Source organism: Mesoplodon bidens (genome assembly GCF_964165515.1).
Source record: "Mesoplodon bidens genome assembly, chromosome: 18".
NCBI lineage: Eukaryota > Metazoa > Chordata > Mammalia > Artiodactyla > Ziphiidae > Mesoplodon > Mesoplodon bidens.
This window is the reverse complement of record NC_138175.1, coordinates 3,147,729-3,170,396: the sequence shown is the minus strand read 5'-3', so window position 1 is coordinate 3,170,396 and position 22,668 is coordinate 3,147,729. Positions and strand designations below refer to the sequence as shown.

General features: G+C 54.1%; 1 long non-coding RNA gene across 2 annotated transcripts in view; it reads right to left on the bottom strand.

The window, feature by feature from the left end:
- Positions 1-9,519: 9,519 nt before the first annotated feature.
- LOC308606018 overlaps positions 9,520-22,668 on the bottom strand; it is a 153,908-nt gene continuing 140,759 nt past the window's right edge. For both annotated transcript variants that reach the window (XR_014013755.1, XR_014013756.1), the window contains exon 9: positions 9,520-9,826. This is a non-coding gene — a long non-coding RNA (uncharacterized lncRNA). The remainder of the gene's footprint in view (positions 9,827-22,668) is intronic.

Sequence of the window (22,668 nt, the reverse complement as noted above, 5' to 3'; positions counted from 1 at the left end):
AATAAACACCAGGCTTCTAGTATCCTGACTCCTCTGGCCAGCAGCCCAGTGAGGCAGGCATGATTATCCAGTCCTGATGAAGAAGTCAAGGCGCTTGCTTGAGGTCACACAGATGGTTAGTGATGGAACCAGGGCTTTATGTCAGGAACTCTGACTCTAGAAAATGCAGGCTTTATGCCTCCCCCAACTCATCCTCTCTTTGCCTAAACATCCCTAGTTCCTTCAACTCCGCCTCGTGGGCTGGCTTTCCATACCACCCGCCCGCCCTGGACAGCTCTGGTTTACACCCACATCCCAGCGGAGTGATCAGTAGCTGCCCTTCTGCCTGGACAGTACATTACACAGGCATCCCAGCCACGGTCAAACCCACAGCTCCCATCATTGTGCTGACCCCCGGCCCCACCCCTCTCAGCACTTCCTCCTGGCAGATGGGGGTACCGCCCTGGCACACCATCCAGCACCCCTGCTCCAGCATTCGGGGTTCAGGAGTGGAGCGGACCAGCACGGCTTGGCTCAGCTGTTCTATCCCGAGCCAGGCCCCCGAGAGCCCCACACCCAAGATGTCCCCGTTCCTTCTTTCATGTCTGACTTTTCCCATCCGACTGCCCAAATACGAGAGTGAGGCCCTGGTTTTAATTTCTGAAACACTGTTGAATAAACCAATTTCTCTTCAGGGACTGGGGACCTGGGAAGCTCTCTGTTAGCTGGAGGCTGTGGAGGTAACAGCTGGGATTCACCCTGACGGGAAGTGCCTGCACCTTGCTCTGCGGTGTCCTGGCCTTGTCCCAGGATGCCCAGGGACGGGGACCTGCAGCGCTGGGCTGGGTGAGAGGGCACCGCAGGCGGGGAGGCCGGGTGTCAGAGGGAGCCACGGGGGCCGCGGCGTCTTCAGGCTGTCCTTCCTGTCTCGTCTCCACTGGCTCATTGGTTCAGCAGGAGACAACTTTCTAAGGTCAGGGCTCCACTGGTCTTGGGATTTTCTGCCCAGCTTCACTCTATAGGCACAGCAGAGTGAGAAGCGAACCAGGAACGACTAGCAGGGTCCGGACCAGGAGCCAACTGCCCCAGCAAGCAGCCCCGTCCCCCACCCTGCCCTCCCGCTCGCTCCTGGAAGGAGATGGGTGCTGGGGCTCTAGCACGAGCCCCGGCACCAAAAGCACGTAGGAAAACATTAGAATCAATGCTCTTTAAAGGAACGCAGACTCAAAGGGCTGTGCTTTCCCACTGGGAGGGGTGAGTACCCATCCCACCATGTGGCTGCAAGGGGCTGATGGCCAAGCCTCCAGCTCTCAGTTGGGGAAAATGAATTGCAATCTGATGCTCCAAACTCAGCTCACTTCTAAACGCTGTGCTCCTCAGTGACTTCCGTTCCTCGTCCTCCAGCACTCCTGCCCCGACGCTCCACCCTCCAGCCACACCGGCCTGCTGAGGCTTCCCTGACCGCTGCGTGAGGACGCAGGACGCGGCACAGGACGCGGCCCCACCGGCCCGGGGTGAGCGCTCTTGCCTTCTCCCTTGCCCTCTGTTAAGACCCAGCCCAGACTCTGCCTCCTTTTGGAAGTTTTTCACACCCTGCCCAGCTCCTCTGCTCTGTGGCCCTGCAGCGCCTGCACGTCCTTCGATTGTAGCTCCTACCTGTGACTGCACACCTGTCGCCTCCAGTGGGCCACAAGCTGCTTGAGACCTGGACAGACACCGTTTTCTTCTGTCCCCACGGACTCTGACACAGCATTTGGAAGACAACAGGCACCTGGTAATTACTGACCGAAAGCATACTATGGGCGCTCGACAAATACTAACATGGAAATGGAAACTGGTTGCCTGCTCTGTGCTAAGGTGGTTCTCAGCTCTGGCTGCACCTGGGGGAGGGCAGCTTGCCAGGACCCCACCCCCAATTAGAACATCATCAGGGTTCCTCCAAAAACTAAAAATAGAACTACCATATGACCCAGCAATTCCATTCCTGGGTATTTATCTGAAGAAAACAAAAACACTAACCCAAAATGATACAGGCACCCCAATGCACATGTTCATAGCAGCACTATTCACGATAGCCAAGCCATGGAAACAACCTAAGTGTCCATCGACAGATGAATGGATAAAGAAGGTGTGGTACATATATGCAATGGAATGCTACTCGGCCATAAAAAAGAATGAAATAATGCCATTTGTAGCAACACGGACGCAACTAGAGATTATCTTACTAAGTGCAGTAAGCCAGAAAGAGAAAAACAAATGCTGTATGATATCACTTACATGTGGAACCTTAAAAAATAAAACAAACTAGTGAATATAACATGGAAACAGACTCATATGGATACAGAGAACAAACTAGTGGTTACCAGTGGGGAGAGGTAAAGGGGAGGGGCAAGCTAGGGGTATGGGATTAAGAGATGCAAACTCCTATGTGTAAAATAAGTAAGCTACAAGGATATATTGTATAGCACAGGGAATATAGCCAATATTATATAATAACTATAAGTGGAGTATATTCGTAAAAATTGTGAATCACTATGTTGTTGTACGCCTGAAACTTGTATAATATCATACATCAAACACGTCTCAATAAAAAGAAAAAGAACATCACTGGAACATTCTAAAAGATCTCAAGGTGAATTTAATTAGCCAAGGGTGAGCCTGCCATGCTAGGGAATAAAAGCTGAGTAAGGCATGGTTTCCCCTCCTTAGAGCCACTGAAATGACCAAGCTGATTTTTTTTCTCCAAGACAGGAAAAGAATAGTTCTCAAAGTGGGGCTCCAGTAGCAGCAGCAAGGCCTCGCCCAAGAATGTGTTAGAAGTACAGATTCTGGAGCTCTGTCCCTGAACTGCTGCATCGTAAGCTGCAGGGAGGGGCTGTGCTCTAACACAACCTCGCAGGGATCCTGAGCGGGCTGGAGTGTGAAAACCACTGCTCTAGAACTTGTCTCCCAAACTGTGACTCACTCACAGCCACATCAGAAAGGCCAGGTGTTGTGAACACATAGATTCCTGAACCCCTTTGCAGTGCCAGTGACTCGGAGCCGGAGAGAGGAGCACACCTGTAGCAAGAGGTGGGAGATGGACGCACATTGTATACATAGCTTCCCAGGGGCTTCTCAAGCTCACGGAGGTGTGGTAACCAGTGCACTAATACGATGACAGCTCCGATAAATGCCATGTGTCCCACTGCCCTCTCCTCTCAAAGCATGGACTTTGGTGAGTCAGGGGACAGTCAGAAAGTTGGGTCCAGCTGCTTTCTGTGTGCACACCTTCCGATCTCCTCCTGAACCTCCAGTGCTTAGCGTGACCTGGAAGGTTGCCCAGGACCCTGCTTTGAAGTCTCTGGTTTGGTCAGTTCCCAGCTCCACCTGCACGTGGGCACAGGGGGAGCCCAAGCACCCCCACACACACACTGGCACCTTGCCAGTATCTCCTCCGCACCCTCCTGCCTCGGGAAGGGACCTCCTCCTCCAGGCAGATGGGCCATCATGACTAACAGACATGGATGAGTGTGGAGCCATCACTTGGGACTCTGAGTCAACTTCTAGCTCCATGCCTGCGACCAGAGAGCTGCCAAACCTTCCACCAACACACATTTAATAATCCTAACACCCCCGCTTGTGAGCCGAGATTTCATTCTGTGCACACGTAAGCAAACACGTGAGCTTCTCAGCTGCTAACTCGGCAAGTGTAATTATATCCCGCGTTCCATTTTTATTCCATTGGTGAAGCCGAGCCAGACTTGGAGGGAAACGGGGACCTGTCCCACCGAGGACAGCAGAGGCCCGAGCTCCGTCTCCTGTTGATGCCCTTGTGATGGACGCCGAGCCACGCTGCCCCTTTGTATGCACCAGTGGAAAGTTCTCATCAGGCTCCAAGCAGCTGCCCACTCTGCTGTGCACAGCGTCTGCAGAGGCTCGTTTTAGGAAAGAAAACACCTTCCTGTCAGAGCACCTGGTGAGCCCCACCGGGTGCAGTGCATGCTGAACGTTATCCACTCCTCACCACCTCAGGACCACAAAGGACGACCAAAGTCATATAAATAACCATACGGCCGACTGGGAAGGCCCATGAGAGAGTGGCTAGGGCAGTGGTTTGCAAACTGGGTTCCAAGGAACCCTAAGGTGCCTCAAGGAGCCCATGGGGGGAAGGGGCTGGAGCATCTACTGATCATTGGTTGGATGACCTTGGGCAACGAATTCCCTTCTCTGAGCCTCACTTTCCTCATCTGTAAAATGGAGGTAATAGTGCCTACTTTGCCTACTTTGTACAGTTATTTTGAGGATTGAATGAAACACCATCTAGACATGAGTGACGGCTTGATGCCCTTGTACCCACTTTAACCCTGGAGGGTGATTTGGCAGAGAGGGCAAAGGGCGTTTGAGGAGAAAGGATGGCCAGGTGGCAGGTGCATGCGTGTCATGTGCTGGGTAAGACACACCAACCCAAGTGGATGGTGGGGCTCCACAGCTTCTGAGCACTGGCATCTCTCACAGTTCCCATGGCCCCAACTCCTTTCTAGAACAACCAGACTTCTCCTTTCATTTGCTTCCTGGACCCACACTGATCAGAGTCAGGCAATGGGTTTCTCTTTAGCATCTTCCTCGATTTAGGGTGAGGACACGCCCTGGAAAACATATTATCTGACTGCCAGAAACATTCAACCCTTGTAACCACAGATGCAGTTGCTTTGTTATCCCTAGCCATGGTCGTGGTGCTAAGACCGTCATCATCATCACCACCAGCACCCTCTGATCACCTAACCTTCCCAGTGCCCCTACGTTAGGAGCTAGGATCACTCTCATCTTGCAGACACGGAAAAACTGAAGCCCAGGGAGTAACCTGTCCTTGGCTCCACATCCTGGTTGTGCTGGGATTTGAGCCCAGACTCCACTGCTGACACCCTCAGCCATGGGTGCTCCTACACCAGTTTTGGTGCCAAAGGGTGACTGGAGGCTACTTTCACACCGCGTACGTACACTCCATCAGCCCCACAATGTTAATGGCGGGGATGATGGGGGCGGTACTGGGCCCCACGGTGAGGAGGAAAACTGGACACGGTGGTCTTTTAGCTGGGGACCTTGCCCCTTCGCATAAAATCTGAGTTCTCTTAGGAAGAAAGTAGGGGAGGTAGTTGGCTATTAGGACTCCTTTTGACATTCAAAACGTGACTTGGGTTTATGATGTCTAACATCACTATGGCCCTGCCTTCCCCACCGAGGGCCTTCACGAGCTGGGTCCATGGTCCCATGGTCCCTTTGAGGAACACAATGTTAAATGGTGTATCTGGAGGGAAGCCCAGGGATAAGGGAAGAGTGGCTGCGTCTTTTCTGAAGGCAAGAAAACCCTCCCAGTCCTGCAATTCACTCCAGAATTATGGCCCGAGGTCTTTGTAGTGATCCATGTGATAGCTCTCCAAGCTCGTGTAGGACTGGGCGCGTGGGAAAGATGGTTTTCATTCATTAGAATTCCTGGGGGGGGGAACCCATTTTCCCTCTAAATTTCCCCCTCCAACTTGAATCGTCTAAGGAATTCCCTCGAAGGAAATTCTCCAGCATGTCCTTTTCATCGAGAAAACACAGTCCATGTCACTTCAAAGAACATTCAACAAGGCAAGTTCATAGCTTTGGAATCCATCACACACACCAAGGAAACTTCCTTCTCAGGCCTCTTGGAAAGGCTTTCCAAGTAAGAGATCCAATGTGGTTGTTCACCAGCCAGAGGCGTGTCTGCACCCAAGTGAGCCTTTGTTCTTCCCTCTGCAACCCTGAGGCCCTTACGCCCCTGTCGTGTTGCCTCCAAGACACATACAGCTCTGTGCCCCCCTTACCAGGTTGGCATGGAGTCGGGTCCAGAGACTGTGCCAAAGGTGGAGCCGGGAAAGGCAAAGAGGTCTGACTCGTGAGGTAGGAGCTCCAACCTGGTCATAGCTTAGCCCAGCAGAGAGGAAAATGCCACGAAGAGAGCAAGGCAGACCCCAGGTACACGCTCGTGAACCCCTCAGGTCTCCTCTTCACAGACGCAGGCCGCACGTGTGACGGGAAGTGCATCCCGTAGTCACTGGGCACGCTGGTTTCCAAAGCTGCTCGTCCACCAGCAGGGTTACTCAGCAGAAGGGGCTCCCCTTGGTTACAAAAGTGAATACAAGAAAAATCACGTATTTCTTATTGGAAATACAGGCTGGGGTTTCCCCACCTGGCTGTTCTCTCCACATGCAAGGAATCGGCCGGGGGCGGGGGACACTGCTGGGGGACGAGCTCCCTGAGAGAATCCCACCCTTCTATCCAGGACTCAGAAATCTGGAAGTCCCATTCATTCATTCACTGATTCTATAAATATACTGAGCATCTTCTGCACACCAGGCACTGTCCAAGGCAAGGAAGGGTGGCAGGGAATGAGACAGATTAAGTCTCTACCCTCATGAAGCTTACATTCCAACAGCAAAGTGGTGTGTAGCCAATGCCAGGGAGGGGCAGTGCTCTGGGGACAGTGTTTTCCTCGGCTGGGAGCTGGGAGCAGGGCAGACACGGGGGCCTCAAGGCCTGTCCGTGCATACGACTTCACCCTTTTTACAGCCAAGAGGTTAATCCATTGTATGATTCCAAACAGTAGTTCTCCTAAATGGATTTAATGAGCAGGGTACAGAGTGTTGACCGCCAAAATGGTTAAATCTTTCTATGTTCATGATTTAGAAATGCGGTGCCCTCTACTCAGCCCCTTACTTTCACTACGGGGCCAGTGGAAGCCAAGGGATTAAGTTTGAAATGAAAAGACCTGGTGTTATTTTTATTACAACATCTCCAGGGATGATAGATCAATTTCATCTCACCAACTTCCAGCAATTGGTACTGAATCCCAGACATCCTGTGTCGAGAAGAAATGAGACGCTAGCTTCAGATTCTGTGTGAGAGTGTCACTAAGGCCCGCCCTGGCCCAGGAGAAAGGGCAGCCCGTGTGTACAGTGCGCCCTGGCCCAGGTCCAGGCGGACAGGCCCAAGTCTGACGCTGAACCCTCTGCAGATCTCAAAATATTAGCAGACTTATTAAAAAATCTGTCTATAAAATTAAAGTATGGTGATTAAACAAGGTGCACATCACACAACACTGCAGAGAGAGGAAGAAATGGGATGGTGTCAGGTGCTAAAAATATCCCACAGACCCTCCTAATGCATCACAATTTTCCAAAGGGTGGAGCCACTGAGCTGATTAGTGACAGGAAGGGGAGTTGGGGTGGCATGTGTGTATGTTCCATTTCTAGAATTCAGACGCCAGTTTCCTTGTTTGGGGGAAAAAGTGTTTAAAACAGATAAAACACAAGGAGAATGGAAAGTTGTTCAATTAGTGTTGTCAAGGTTACAAGGCCCACATATTAACACTGAAGCGCTTTGATGTGGAGATGCTCCACGTGCTTTGTGGAGCGTTTGACGTTTCTGACTGCTGCCGCCGTCACCATCATCACCATCTTCATCAGCACCGTCATGGCCACCGTCACATCATCATCTCCATCACCACCGCCATCATCACCAGCACCACCATGATTACCATCCCCACCACCGCCATCATCGTCACCATCATCATCACCGTCGTCGTCATCACCATCACGAGTGCCATCATTACATTATGGTGATTAATGTCAACAAGCATCCCAGAGTAACTGTGAGATTCTAGAGCAAGCCTGCGTCAGGTCAGCGGGAGCAGACACTGAGGGGAGCCTCACAAATGGCGCCTTTCTCGCTGGCTCCTCTGCACACAGTTATAGGTAACCGGGAGCCCGGCATTTTATGCACCAGCTGTAGTGTCACCTCTGTCCCCGAGCTCTACCCAGAGCCTGACCTCGTGAGTCAATTACAGCTGTTTTCATCGTGCTCATCGGCCTCCAGCATCCCCCCAGCCCCGCTTTCAACAAAGGGTGGATTCCCATGAACTCGCTTCTTTATTGCCAGCTGGTTCCGATTAGGGCTGAACCAGTAAAACGAGGGGTAATACAGTCGCAGTGTGTTCCTAAATGTAGCACTTTTCCATGTGTTTTGATTTACCAGTTGACCAATAAAACCCAGTCCTTCAACAAGGTGGATCCCATACCTCACATGTTTTACTTATTTTGGTAAATGCAGCTTTTTAGAGATTGAAAAAAGATGGGGGGTGACTCAGGTCGATAATATCTCTTGCAGTGTGTGCATGTGTGTGTGCATAAGAGTTTGTATAAGTGTATGAATGAGTGTAGGGGTATGTGTGTGAGTTTGTGAGAGCTTGTAAAGGTGTGTGTGAGTGTGTATGTGTTGTGGGTATGAGTGTGCATGATGGTCAGAAGCTGGGTGTCTCTGGCAGGGTATTAGGCATTGATTTCAGAGCATCTAATATTTCTATCCAAATACTCCCCGTCAGCACCCTTGGTTAAATGGACTATGAATCTAAGAAGAAATAAACAACAGGGATGTCTCCTCCCTCATTTTGTTAACTGGGCCCTTCCCTCCAAAACATCTACCTTCCACCTGCTTGTCAGCTCCCCTCTGAAGGCAGCTGTGTCTCAACAATCTTCCCTTCCCTTGCGCTGGGTGGAACTGTTGGCTAATCAGGCAGCAGGACTTTTATCTGAAGTAGAGAAAGCCCCACACAGTAGCTTCCTGGCCTGGGAGCAGTTCTGTAGGGTTCCAGTTGGAATGAAGGACAGTGTCTTAAACACAGAGAAATGGCTTTTGGGAAAATTAGTACCAGGATGCCTTGGGCACCACTCAGAAGACCCTAACTCAGTCTAGAACAGGAGCCAGTGATGGGAGGGGAGATTCCTAACCCACAAAGCTCCGCGAGCCCCTCGCTCCTTGCACCTGTGCTCTGTTCCACGGGGGCCAGCCTGCGTGTCTGAGACAATGCTGTCCACGGCGGAACCTCCAGCCAAGTGCGGTGCAGGCATGCAGCTGCCACTCAGCGTATGCTTGCTCACTGGATGCAGGATCAGAGAGGGCACGGGGAGAGGCCTAGGAGAGGTTTTCTGAGGGAAGCGGATTTGAGTCTGGTACTGTGGAGTCGATTCAGGAGGAGAGAAAGGAGGTTTTAAATGAGACTTGGACCCGACCATTGGGATCAAAAAAACAGAAGGGGACTTGGAGACCGCCCAGCCTGGTCTCCTGCGACGCACGGAGCACTGTGCCTTTAAGAACAGGAGCATTGTACATTACAATCTATCATTCAGAAACGAAACTACAATGATGAGTCCCTGCCCTCATGGGAGTTTACCCTCCAGGTGGGAAAAAACCGAAAGTCAACAAGTAAACAAGCAGGAAAAACAGGTGATGAGCAGAGCGCCACACAGGACAATTAGGACGATCATTGTCTCTAGAAATTCCCAAAGCCAAACCTTAGGGAAGAGACGGGAAGAGCATTCCAGGGAACAGCGAGTGCACAGGTGATGCCAAGTTGCACCAGGTAGGGAGCACCCTCGGGTGTTAAGCACGAGAGCTGGCTTATCTGAAATCTGTGCCCCCAAAGTGTGCTCAGGCCTTTCGGTGTGAGGACGGTCATGGCCACAGAGCAGACACGGGTCTTTGGTTTGAACATGATTATCCATTAAAACTTAATAATGCAGGTTTTTCCCTCCATTTTTCCTTAAACTTAGCAAGTTTTTCTGGCATTCAGAGAAGAAAAAAACAAACCAATACAAATATCCCTTACTTGTATCTTTGCACAAGACAATGTGCAGAGGAAACGTCCAGTTGCTTCCTCTTCCAGGGGTCACTGCAGAGGCTGAACTCCGTGTCTCATACGATCACGGCATCCCTGGCACTTGAGGCTGAGTCGTCACTCTCAGTAGGAGAATCGAAATAAGGTCAGTCTTCCCACTGGGCCAACCTGTGTGAAGAGGGCACTTTATTGTTTTAAGGTAGTTCAAAGGTGATGGAAAAAAATCCCTATAAAAACAAGCAGGAGTTTATTAAAACTCTAATGAGTATAAAGTTGCAGACACAGCGATTCATTCCTGGACATGGTTCCTGGGTTCATTTCTTTCCGCTCCCACGTGGAGAGATATCACCGGATAGAAGCACCAAGCAGACGGAGCCAGCCCAAGTGCTCTTGTGCAAGCCTTGCCTTACACTGCCCAGCAAATGGGACCGCGTCCTGGGAGAAGGCCTCTGCGTGTTATGTCTCCCGTAGGAGTGATTCAATTTCTCACCATCACTAGTCGGACCGTCATGACACCAGTAGCTGGGGGTGGGGCTGTCCAGCTTCCTGCTCGGTAGCCAATATTTAACGCCAGCCGGCCACGAAGAGGCTGGAGAAGATTCTGCCTGGCATGATTCATGCTGGGGGAGCAGGGAACCCTCTCTGGGGAAGGAGGCACCTGAGCTAGTGCTTTGTCACTTGTACTGGTTTCCTCTTTATTAGAAGAGTTTCCTGTTGAAAGCTTAGAAAATAGAGATGAGCAAAAAGAAGAGCAGAAATCACTACAATTGTTGTGATCATATACTTCATAATTGGAGCACTGTGAGTGATGACACCAGGGGGAAACCAGGCACAAACTAGGGACCTGCGGGTGCCCTATTTCTAATGCTGCTCCTGGAGGCGACCACTGTTCACATTTTGGAGCATGTGCTTCTGCAACCCTGGCAATGGTGGATCGAGAAGAAGCATTCTGCCACTGCGTGAATTCTTGAGAACTGCCCGGCCTAGCAGCTGCCTTTATGTCACCATCCTCACAGCAGAGCAGAAGTAGTACAGAGAATTTTCAGAAAGGAGTCAAGCGTGTGGGTGTATGAAGTGTGTGGACATGCATGCCTGTGCCTCATTGGGGTGAAAGCCAGGAAAACAGCAATATACTCATATTTTAGGTCTATGCTCAACAGTCAAGCTTACATCCCACTGGATGGTCACTGTCTGATATCAACCAGGGGATGGGTCCCTGATAGCTGCTTTCATTGCCTCCATCAAATGCGGTTTGTAACTATTGATAATGATGATGATGATGGTAGTGAGACTGGTGACGATGGTGATGATGATGGTGGTGGAGGTAATGAGACTGGTGATGATAATGATAAGATGGTGATAATGGCAATGGTGATATAATGTCAATGGTGATAGTGATGGTGATAACGATGATGATGGTGGTGATGATGATAACGATGGTGATGATGATGGTGGTGATGATGATAAGATGGTGGTGATGGTGATGGTGATAGTGATGTCAATGGTGACAGTGATGGAGATGACAATGACGGTGGTGATGACTAACACGTATATGGAACTCACAGGTGCCAGGCCCTGGTCTAAGCCCTTTGCATACATTAACCTCTTTAGTTCTCATAATTACCCTGTGAATGAAGAATTATAATTATCTCCATTTCATGGGTGAGGAAACTGAGGCCTAAAGAGTGAAGTCCCTCGTCCAATCTCAAGAGTGACATTTTAGAAAAACTCATTCTGGGAGTAGTGGCACAGAGGAGTTAAAGTAAAAGGTTTTGTTTCTTTGGAAGCAGTAAACATAACTATAAAAACTTGTTTTTTAGCTCATTTGGAAACTGAAGGTCAGCAGGGTCACCTTGCCTTTTCTTTTCTTTATTTCTTCCCTTTTTATGTATTTACTTTTAAATATTTGAGCCTCTGTTTCACTGATGGTCTGTGAAAAATACTTGTCCCTCTCGAGGTGTTTATTCACCCTGGAAAACTGGCTGTCGTCCAAATGCTGTGTTTTCCAACTATCAGTGTAAACTAAGGATTCACATTCTCAGAACAGTTAGGTATTGTTCATTCATTAAAAACCCTTTAAATCTCACGCTGTTTATCTCATTGCTTTCACCTTGTTTATTGTACAAAAAACAGCACAAAGTGGAAAACAGACAAGACAGACGGAGTGTGTTTAGGATTTTCCATAGGTCCTCGACGTTTTCCAATGACGGAAGCGGAGGGCAGACGGGTGAAGAAACGACCCATTGCAGTTGGCACACAGTGCAGAGCATTTGAGAAACCAGGGCACCACCCAGGGACTCAGGTGTCTGCTGGGGGCAGCTGGCCGTGGGTCCTGACTGGGCTTGTGCTCCATGTGGATCCTTCTCAAACCTTCCTGGTCCCTCAGGAGGGCCCCATGCTATGTGCCCCGGGTAAGACTGGGGAGAAACCTGAAATCCAGGGACCAGAGGAACTTCAGTCTGGGCCAGGGAATGAGCAGAAATTAAACAGGAACATTCTATGACGGGTGACGGCAGAGACCATTCCGTTGTATTTTCCTTTTCCTGAGCACACAGTGGAGTTCATGTATTTCTCTTCCCCCTCCCAGGTAGGCTGGGGCCAGGTGATTAGGTCTGACCAATGGACCGTGAGCAGTGACCCCTGGTACTTCGGGTCAGAGGCAGTTAGGGCAGGACTGAGTTCGCGACACTCTCTCTCTTCCTGGCTATGCCCAGAGTGGAGCCTCCATCTAGCCGGGGCCCTAAGTGGTGATGGGGAACAAGGCCCCAAGGAATTTCTTTGAACATGGACCCCAAGTGAGAAGTAGACCTTCGTTGTGTGACGTCACCTAGGGTTGTCACTCGCCCATTCCCCTGATACAAAGGGGCAACCCCACAGTGCTGTGGGGTGCGGGGGACGGTAGCGGGTGGAGACGGTGGTCAGCAGGGGCGTCCTCAGGCCGTGAGGGGTAAACTGAGCCCCAAAGGAATCGGCCAGGTGATAAACAGAGGGAGAGCGTCCCTACAGAGGGAGCAGCTTGTGGAAACGCTGACAGGCGAGAACCTGGCACGTCCTAGGCACCGCAGACGGTCCAGCAGGGAGGAGAGGGCACAGGTAGAAGGAGCTGGGGCCTTGAAGACCATCCTAAGGTCGTGGTCTTAGCTCAGGCTGCCGTGACAAAGCACCGCAGACTGGGGGACCAAAACCACAGACACGCTTCTCACGGCTCTGGAAGCTGGAAGCATGAGATCAAGGTGCGGGCAGATTTGGGTCCTGGTGAGATCTCTCTTCCTGGTTTACAGACGATGGCCTTCTCCCCACGTCCTCCTCCTCTTCTCACGAGGGCACCGATCCCGTCACGAGGGCCTCAACCTCTAAACTTCACCTAAACCTAATCACCTTGGAATTACCCCTGCGAACACTGCCACACTGGGGTGAGGGTTTCAACATGGGAATCTGAGTGCGGCAGAGCAGAGCGTGGGGGACACAGTTCTACAGCATTGTGAAAACCGGAGAGAGCCACTAGGATGCTCTGAGCAGGGGTGACACAACCACACTGCATGGTAGCCCAGTGTGGCCTGGAGGCTGGAGAGGAACAGACTGCGGGGGGGAACTCCAGCTCCTTCTTTCACCCACACACACGTGTTCCATTGATACGTACCGAGGACCTAGTGCGTGCCAGGCACTGTCCTAGGTGCTGGGGACACAGCAGGGAGCAAGACAGACCCAGACCCCTGTCCTCGTGGAGCTCACACGTAGAGACACACGTGGGGCTGGGGGCACGGGTCGGGGGTCTGGGTTCTCTTCTGCGTATATGTTTTATGCCCATAAAATGCTGAGCACACTCAGGCGATCCGTATTCCAGGTAGAGGTCTGAGAGTATATCTAGGGATAGTCCCTTGGGGAGGTGGAGCAGGTCACCTCACAGCCCAGGACCCCAGCCTCCAGCCCTCTGCCGGCTGGCCCAGCAGCTCCCAGAGGGGCATGCTTCCCCGGTGGCCCTCGAGGCCCTTTCGTGGTGCGTGGGTGACGCATCTGAAATGTATTAACTGGTTTGTACTTATAATATTGTATTTTAAGAAAAAAATGACATAACCCATGTTAATAATTGTACTGTTTATGATGAAGTTGAGTAAAAAATGAGAGAGGAGGGTATCAATTTGAAGTCTATGTCAAGCAAATATTCATCAAAAGAGTCATCGAAGACGTGGCAGGAGGGTTCTTCACGGGGCAGCCGGGAGGGAGGCAGCGACCCCCGCAGCTGGAGCCGGGGCCACAGTGCAGGGGCGGAAGGGCTGCTGCCTGGCTCCCCAGCGCTCCCTTTCCTCCTCCACGAAATTAAGGCAAAACCCTCCCCGATCACCAGGTGACCATATCCCATCAGTACTGCAGTGACTTCTTATCATGCAGACCAAAGCCAGTTCCAAAACTCATCCTGCAGAGCGTCTGAGCAAGAAAAAACCGAAGATAAAAATGAAACAGGGAGATGCTGCCCCCTGGGCCGCTTCTCAGACAAGCAGACAGAAGCAGGTGGTGGGCGTTCTCTGAGAACTTGGAGGCTTGGGTGACAGGTCATGTGCCCTGGGCACCGAGGTCCACGGTGCCCGGGGAGGGCAGTTTCTACAGTAGAGACCACAGCTTCCGGTGGAACCTGCTCCTGGCCACTGCAGGGACCCACCGGTGCCCTGTGTGCAGGGCAGGGATGTGGACCCTTCCCTCGCTCTTGCCCTGTCTGGGCACCGTGCCCACAGATGGTACGGATGTCATCAACTCTCAGTGTTTATTTTTTGCTTTTTCCACTGCACATGAAGTCAGCTATCGGGCCAGACACGTTTTGCTTTTTTAATTTAGCCTGGCCTGTGACTCCAGCATTGAGACAGGATCTAAGGGCAGGCTCTATCTGCGTTGACACAGAAGCGCCAACTGTGTCTGTCTGATGACAAGAGAAAAGCAGTTTTCATAAAAGGGGAGAGCACGTGCAAAGCAGAGGTGGGGCCTCCCTGCTGTGGAGGGTCCTGGGGAGGCGGCCACCAAGCCGCGTCTACAGGAGATGGAGGGGTGCTGTGACCAGCCGGCAAAGCCTGGAACTTCTTTCCTTCCGTTTCCCCCGAGACGCATGGTGGGTGGTGGGACGTCTGAGTCCCTGGGGTGCGGGGTGGAGCAGCCCAGCCTCCTGAAGGCCCCACAGCACACCCAGTGGCCCAGGGTCTCGCAGGCTGGTACTGCCTCGTTAGCCGGTCGGCCCAATGGTGTTTGCTCAGCAGATGCCTGCCGCCACCTCTCATATGCTCTTATGCTCTGGGGACATAACGGTGGATAAGAGGAACCCAGCCTGTCCCCACAGGGCCTCCCACCCGGGAAGAGAATGGATCCCGTGACCCACAGACGGTTTCAGGGCAAGGGCGGTCCTGCTCGTGCCCCGTGCTGCCCTGGTTCCTTCCCACCCCTCCAGCTTCCCTCCTGGGCTGACGCTTCCATGCCTGACCCTGAAACAGCAGGGCTCCCCAGGGCCTGGGCCGGCCCTCCTCCTGCTCCAAAGCTGGCCCAGGCCTCTTCTTCGACTCTCAGCATTCCACCGAGCACCTCTGTGCTGTTTCCAAACAGAGCCCAGCCCTCTCCCCTGACCTCCCTCCAGCTGTGTCCCCTGGAATCCACCCGCCCACCTGTCCAGCGCTTGGGCAGCCTTGCACGGGGCAGGGCTCCCTCCACCTGCAAATCGGCGCAGACCCTTAGCCCGGGCCATGGTCACCGCTGCGGGATCCACCGGGAGCACGGCACTGGCCTCCCCCCGTCCCACGCGTCCCCCTGCTCCCCCTTCCTCGATCTCAGCCCAGCAGCAGGAGTGGTCCTTGCAAAACCCAAGTAGATCTGACACCAAACGCAAGGGATGGTTTTAACACTGGTGCCAATTTCCCAGCATCAGTTCCTCTCACTCCAAACCAGGCGATGCCTTCGGGCTGAAAGATGGTTATCTCCCTCACAGCCTTCTCACAGACCACCTGCCCCAGTCCCAGCGGCCTGCTGGGCCACTGCTGCAAATGGGCTGGTGGCACCCACTGCACCTGGAGCCTGGGCGACCCACCAGCAAAGGCAAAGGTGAGTGTGAGTCACCGTTTATGCATGACTCGGCTGAGCATTACAAGCCCCTGTGTGAACCCGCCGCTTCGAGGTGGAAGCAGCATTATCCACAGATGACCTAACTGTTCTTTCAAGGATTCGTCCTTCTGTACTGTTCTTAGCTGGGGGCCTGCAAGCTGACGTCAGAACTTACTTCAAGGAGAAGGAGGTCAGCCCCACTACACACGGTGCCAGGCCCCCTGCCACTCCCAGCCAAGGGGCCCAGAGACAAAACGTCACTCACCGTCTCCTGGCAAGACCCACAGAGGGCTGATGGCCTCGCCTGAGGGCCCACGCGCTAACGGCCCTCAGCAAACCCGAAGTCCTGCACGTGCTCACAGCCCTGTACACACAGGCATGTTCACCCATGCGTGTCTTCCTCAGCTCCCTGCACACACACTTTGGGGTGGGGATGGCGTCTGTCCAGTGGAGGACAGGAGCTGGACGTGTCCACCTCCACGCCAGTGCCAGAAAAGGGCCAGCACAGACACTGAGGCCTCTGCCCTCCACTGGGGTGTCCACAGGGCCCCCACTGTGTGCTGACCTCCATGGAAGGTCTGCCGCTGGCCACGGCCATGTCCACCCAGCAGGGGCTCAGCCAGCGCTTGCCCAGCCAGGCAGGCGGGGTCCAGAGCTGGGCACAAGGTTGAGGTCAGCACGATTTAAAATGATGCCAGCCCCCACCGAGAGCAAGGACAGAGGCAGGAGGAATTTCATTCTCCCGCCTCGCTCCGCCCTGCCTCTATCTCCTTTATTCACTCAGTGGACAAACTGAATGAGCAGGAGCTCCCGCGTGCTGAGCCGAGGGACTCAGGACAAGAGATGAGTCAGCGCTGGCCACTGCCCTCAGGGGCACAGAGGCATGTGTGGCCCCATCCCCCTTTCTCCTCCACGGCTCCCCCTCAGCACAGGGCCAAAGCCGTCCTGTCCTGGCTGCAGGCCTAACCAGGCAAGCCCCCGAACCCCGCCGGAGTCCATGCTGGGCAAGCCCTGCCCAGGCTGCAGCTGGGCCTGAGGCTGCCCTCTGGCCGCCGATGCGAGGTGATCGTGGAAGTCGGTCAGCCCTGCTGGGCGGGCGAGAAGCCCAGAGAGATGGCTGATGAGGCCCCTTCAGCACGTGGTAAACGGCCTGCAGTCCGACGCTCCTGTGTGTAGACAGAATCCCAGTCTCCCTGACTTACGAGCCCCTGGAGGTGGCGCTGGGAGCCCGCGGCAGTGCCGTTTCCTCCCGCCTCTCCCTGTCCCGCACCTCTGGTCCGCCGCCCAAACCCGAGGATATTTGCCAACTGTCAGCCCTGACCATAGCTGGGGAGCCCGGCGCCCAGTGACCCCACAGTATAGGACATTCCAAGTCCCCTTGCCTGGCCCTTGGCCCTTCTGTATTTGAGATAGGAATGGCGCCCTGGGGACAACAGTACTCGGGCTGTCCAAGGACTGGCACACAACCCCCCGTCTGTTTTCAGGGAAGTTTGAGAAAACCTGGCAAAGTAGAAAAGGTGGCACAGGCCAAGTGTGTATTCTCCTGGCTCAAACTCGGCAGAGGGTGGGGGACATACAAGGTCAGCTGGTGTCCCAAGGTCGGAGATCACTGACTATGTGGCCTTGGGCAAGTCACTTGCCCTCTCTGGGCCTCAGCTCTCTGGTTATGCAATGAGAGATCTGGACACGACTGGGGGCTGAAACGTTCAGCCGTAGCCCCTGTCCCCGACTGCAACCTTGCGTGTTGAGATGCGTCCGTGCGGGGCCCCAGGGAAGCTGTAGCCGGGATGGAGTGGGGCGGGAGGGCTGTGCTGGGGTGGAGCCAACGTGATGGGCCGGGGACAGTGGGCCTGAGGAGGTGGGAGAGCCTGGACCCGTGAACGCAAGGAGCGTGGGGTAACCCCAAGCCTCGGCCTTCCGTGCAGCTCCAGGAAAGTCTCTCCCAGGCTGATGGGGAGCCCTGAGGGATGAGGCCCCTGGAGGGTGTCCCTGCTGGCAGAAATGGCGGGGCCTTGTGCTTCTGCCATGCTTGGCCATCGGCTGCCCAGAAGGCATGCAGCCTCAGCCAGAAAGTCAAGGCAGGCCCTGCAGTCACCCCCAGCTGGAGGCTACCAGCTGCCCTCTCTCGCTGTGGCGGAGTCTCTCTGGCAGGGAGATCCGAGCCATACACCCCCATGGGCTACGCCACGGGGCGTGAATTTAGTTTGCTTCTTTCAAAAAGACTTAGACAGTATTTATCAAACATTTAAGAACACAAGACTCTACCAGTAAACTCCACTTCTAGGGATTTACCTAATGGATCTACTCGAGCATCTGTACAAAGAGATAAAAATATTGTGCCAGCGTTGTTTGTAATAACCAAAGATTGGAAACAACCCAAACATCCAGTCTCAGGAGACGGGGCTCCATGCACTGTGGGCGTCCAAACATGGAGTTCTATGCAGCTGGTGAAAATGAACACGGCTCTGCTCACGTGGCAGCAGCGTGAATTCCAAGAGAGACGCTGAGCGACGGAAGACGGAGTGTGGGACGTGGGACGCGCAGGCTGCCGTCTGCATCTGCGTGAGCAGGGGCAGGAGGCCACCCGTTATGCCGGCGTCCAGGGGAACCGCCCCGGAGGAACCGCTGAGCGGGGAGCGGGCTCCATCCTAACAGCGAGAGGGACTCAGCATCCTGTTTTACTCGAAGGCCTTACTGCTCCGAAACTACTTCTATCTCCCCGTCACGGCTCGCACTGCTTCTCTTTACGGTAGTGAATTAATGAATGGCTGCGTGCGGGCGGACACAAAGCCCTCCCGTTCCCAGCGAGTCTGCTCTGGTCTGCAAGACGCTCTGCAGCACAGAGAAGCAGGTTCACGCCGAGCCTTCCTCCTCCTCCTTCCCCTCCCCTCCCCCCCCCCCCCGCAGACTCGCGTCCTATGGAAGAAATGAGTGAGGGTATTTACGGTGCACGAGGACCTGCTCATTCCTTATATCCTTACCGTTTAATCGGCGTTTACACTCGCTCACAGTGCTTTTACTCTCCCATCCAAACGCCTGACGAGAGACAAACTGTTTACTCAAAGCTGAGAGCTTCAAGGAATGAATCGTCGTCATGAGGGAGGTTCTGGACACTCCCCAAAATTAACCTTCTCAGGACGGCATGGCCTCAAGGCCAGCAAGCGAATCGGGAGGTGAGGCCTCGCCCTCGCGCACACTCACACTCTGACACATTTACACCCGCACACACCCGCACACACTCACACACACTCACACTCACACACCCTCACACAAGCAGACCACAAGGGCTGCTGTCTCTCCCTGCAATGGGTTTTCCCCTAATTCCCTAGAACTTTCCCATTTATTTCCTGTCCTTGGGAAAGGGAAATTTCTAAATCCTTTTGGGGTTTCTCATTAAGTCCTGACAAATGAGAGCACAAGAGGAACTTGAAGCCCACCATATCACCAAATATGGGATAAAAATGTGCCCCTCCCCCTGCCCCCGCCCCCCCCTCCCCGGGCATGAGCACAGGCTACCTAAGGCCCGGGGGGTGGGGGGCTGTTCCTCCCTCCTGTCCTCCCCAGCTCCCAGCAAACGCTAAATTGGCCGGGTGGCCACACAGCCGGTAAAACCCAGGATGCAAATGGGCTGCTCTTCAAAAACAATACGGGGCTTTCTTTCAAGCCAGCCTGACCCGTCCCTGTGCCCCCGCCTCTGCCCTGATTGACAGGGCCCCTGGGACCCATAGGGTGAGGCCCTTATTAGGGCTGTGGCCTTTTCTGGGGCTTAGAGGCCCCCAGCAGATTATCGGGATGGCCCCGTGGGGACCCATCTTTCAGGTTTTCCTGTCAAGGGTTCCTGCCTCCTACTTGGGATGTAGCCGAGGGGCCGGCGGGCGAGCGGTCTCGTCCACCATGTGGTTCCCTCCGTCCTTCCGTGAGCACACAGACCATCCCCTGGAATGCCCTCATTTCCAACCCGGGGGTCCCAGCGGTGGAGACAGGCTGCGAGCCATGGGTGGGACGTTGGCTGCGGCTCCCGCCCCTGGGCCATGACTGTCACCGCAGATCTCCATGAAGAATGAGCCCCTAATCCTCGCGGGTGCACAACTGTGGCCTTATATTTCCCCAGAGCCCCCAGTGTGACCTCAGGCCCCACGGCCAGACTAGGAGGGGCTCCTAGTGCCACCCCCCAACGTGGGGACATCGAGGCCCCAGAGACAAGTCATCGCGGCTGCAGAGTTGGACACACCCGTGAAGAGGTTGGAAAGCTACAAACCCAGTGCCATACGCTTCTTCCGTCCCCACTCCAGGCCCACTGGTCTCCTCCTTGTCCTCGAACACGCATGACCTGCCTGCCACAGGGCCTTTGTACGTGCTGGGCCGCTGCTTAGAGCTCAGCTGGCCCATTCCATTCACCCAGGTCCCTGCCAAGCGTCCTCACTCAGAGAGGCCTCCCTGTCCACCTTGCCCGCTGCCCCCACCATGTCTCCTCACCCGCTGGAAGCTCATTAGAGCCCTGGCTCTCCCAACATTAATGAACGGACCTGTTTACTTGTTTGTGGAGCCTTGCCTCTGCTAGGTTGTAGTCAGGCTTATGGAAGGTAGGAATGTCCGTGTATTTTGTGCACGGACATATCTCCAGGCCCTAGAGAAGTGCCCGGCACATGGCAGGAGCTCAGTTAAGTATCCGACGGAAGTGTGGACAAAGGAAGGAGAGACGAGGGACCTGAGGGTCAGCGTCTCCGCCCTCAGCCGCTTCCCGTAACGGCCCCGTCACCCCCGGTGCCGCTGCTCCCACCACTGAAGCCATCTGTACGGTGTGCTGACCCCCCCGACACAGCCCCAGCCACAGGCGGCAGGTCCAGGGAGCAGCCTGACCCCAAGTGGGGCAACCAGAAGTCAGTCCCCTCCCCAAGAACTTGCAGCTGGGACCAAGAGAGGAGTCCAGCCTTAGGTCCTAGACAGTGTGTACACCGTTGTGAAAACGTCTCCCGTAGCAGGGGAGACGGACTCAGGGGAGAAGGTCAGGGAAGCAAAACACAGACGCACAGGGGGTGTGGGGAGAGAGGATTCCCACGCCGTCCGGGGACCGGGTCCCACTCCTTCCGGGTCCAGCTCCGTCCAGGGGTTCTTAGAAATCCCCCTGGTTTTGCATAATCCTCGTCAGCAAGAAACTTGCTCGTGCTCGCCCTTGGCCTGTCCTCCCACTAGCGAGGGGGCACTGGGCTTTGCGGGGATGGGACGGGTGTCCCAGCGCACCACCCCCACCTCCTGTGCTCAAGGAACCCGACCTGCGTGCATGCGTCATTTGGGACGTGCATCCACTGATCCACAGGGTCTTCTGAGCCCCTCTCTGTGCTGGGGACACGGCGGAGAGCCCACGGGCATGGCCTTCAGGCCGCAGGGCTCATGGCGACGTCATGACCCCAAGAAATAAAGTCAGTTATTACTCTGTCAGTGTGATGGAGAGAGCCGAGGGGCAGTGAGGGGGCAGGTGGCACTGACACGGTGACAGTTGAATGAAAGGGTAAAGAGGGTGCAAAGGCCCGGGGGTGGGGCACGCCTGTCTGAGAAACGGAGAGCCAGCCATTGGTCTGGGTGGAGGGGAGTAAGCAAGGGGAGATTCTGGAAAGAACCCTGGGAGGGGGGCCTCAGGGGACAACCGCAGACGCCTTTACAGGCTGTGCCTGTGACTTATTTGGGCCTCACAGGATCTTGGCGGGTCAGGAATGAGGAATGAAGACTCACAGAGGTCAGGCGAGTTTAGGGTCACACGGCTCCTACAGGGAGGGTCTGGGGCTCGAACACAGCCCCTCTCCTTCCCACTGAACAGACCCTGTTCCCAAGTTACCGTTCTACGCAGGGGCTGCACCGTTTCACATACCTGCCAGCAGAGCACGGGTGTTCCCGTTTCTCCAACTCCTCACCAGCACTTGTTCTTTTCTTTTTTTTTTTATTCTAGCAATCCCAGTGAGCGCGAGGTGGTATATCATGGCGTTGTGATTTGCATTTCCCGGGGAGCATCCTTTTACGTGCTTGTTGGGCACAAAGGCTGCCGAGTGTGTGATTCCATTATGCGAACCGTTCAGCACAGGCAAGCCCACTGACAGGAAGCAGACTGGTGGTCGCTGGGGGCTGGGAGAGGGGCTGGGGAGTGGCTGCTAGTGGGCGCTGGTTTCCTTTTGGGGTGACGGAAATGTTCTGGAACTAGAGGTAGTGACGGCACAATGCTGTGGACGTGCTAAATGCCGCCGAACTGCACACTTGAACACGGGTGAAATGGTGGCCTCTGTGTTGGGTGTGTTTTACCAAAACAGGGACAGAAACGAAGGGCTCTTGGGGGTTCCGGGGAGGGCTCCCTGGTGATAACTGAATCTTCTCCTAAAGCTCCTTTTTTCTGTATTTTGGCAAATTTATGGACAGGCTTGGACCCTCATCAAGGTTTTCAGGAATATACCTCAAGGAGAAAGTCTCAGGAAGGCCCACCGGGGCTTTCCCCACGTGTCCTGGTCGGATGTCAGGGCCAAGGGGGAGACTGCCAACCTCCGGCTTCATGATAAACCAGACCCCGAGGTGCCCAGGAAGCACCCCTGAGGTCACCCCCAACGCGGCCGGCACCCAATTAGATCCATGCCCAACATGGAAGCTCGAAGAACATGGACTAGTAACAATAAACAGCTATGTGGTTACTTTTTATGGACATTTGGACTGCATTTCAGGCAATTTTATACGCAAATGCTAAAATTTCCGAGGGTTCCCAAACTGCACGTGAAACATCTGCAGGGTGGACACCTGGAGTTTTACACTGCAGCCCCTCGTGCGTGCTCGCGGATGTAAATCTGAACCCGTCCCAGGATCCCAGCGAGACCAGTCCGGCCCCCAGTGCGCTTTATCGCCGGTCAGACAGGCCCATCTGGCAGCGGCCCTGCGTCCACAAGATGCAGACCCCGTGG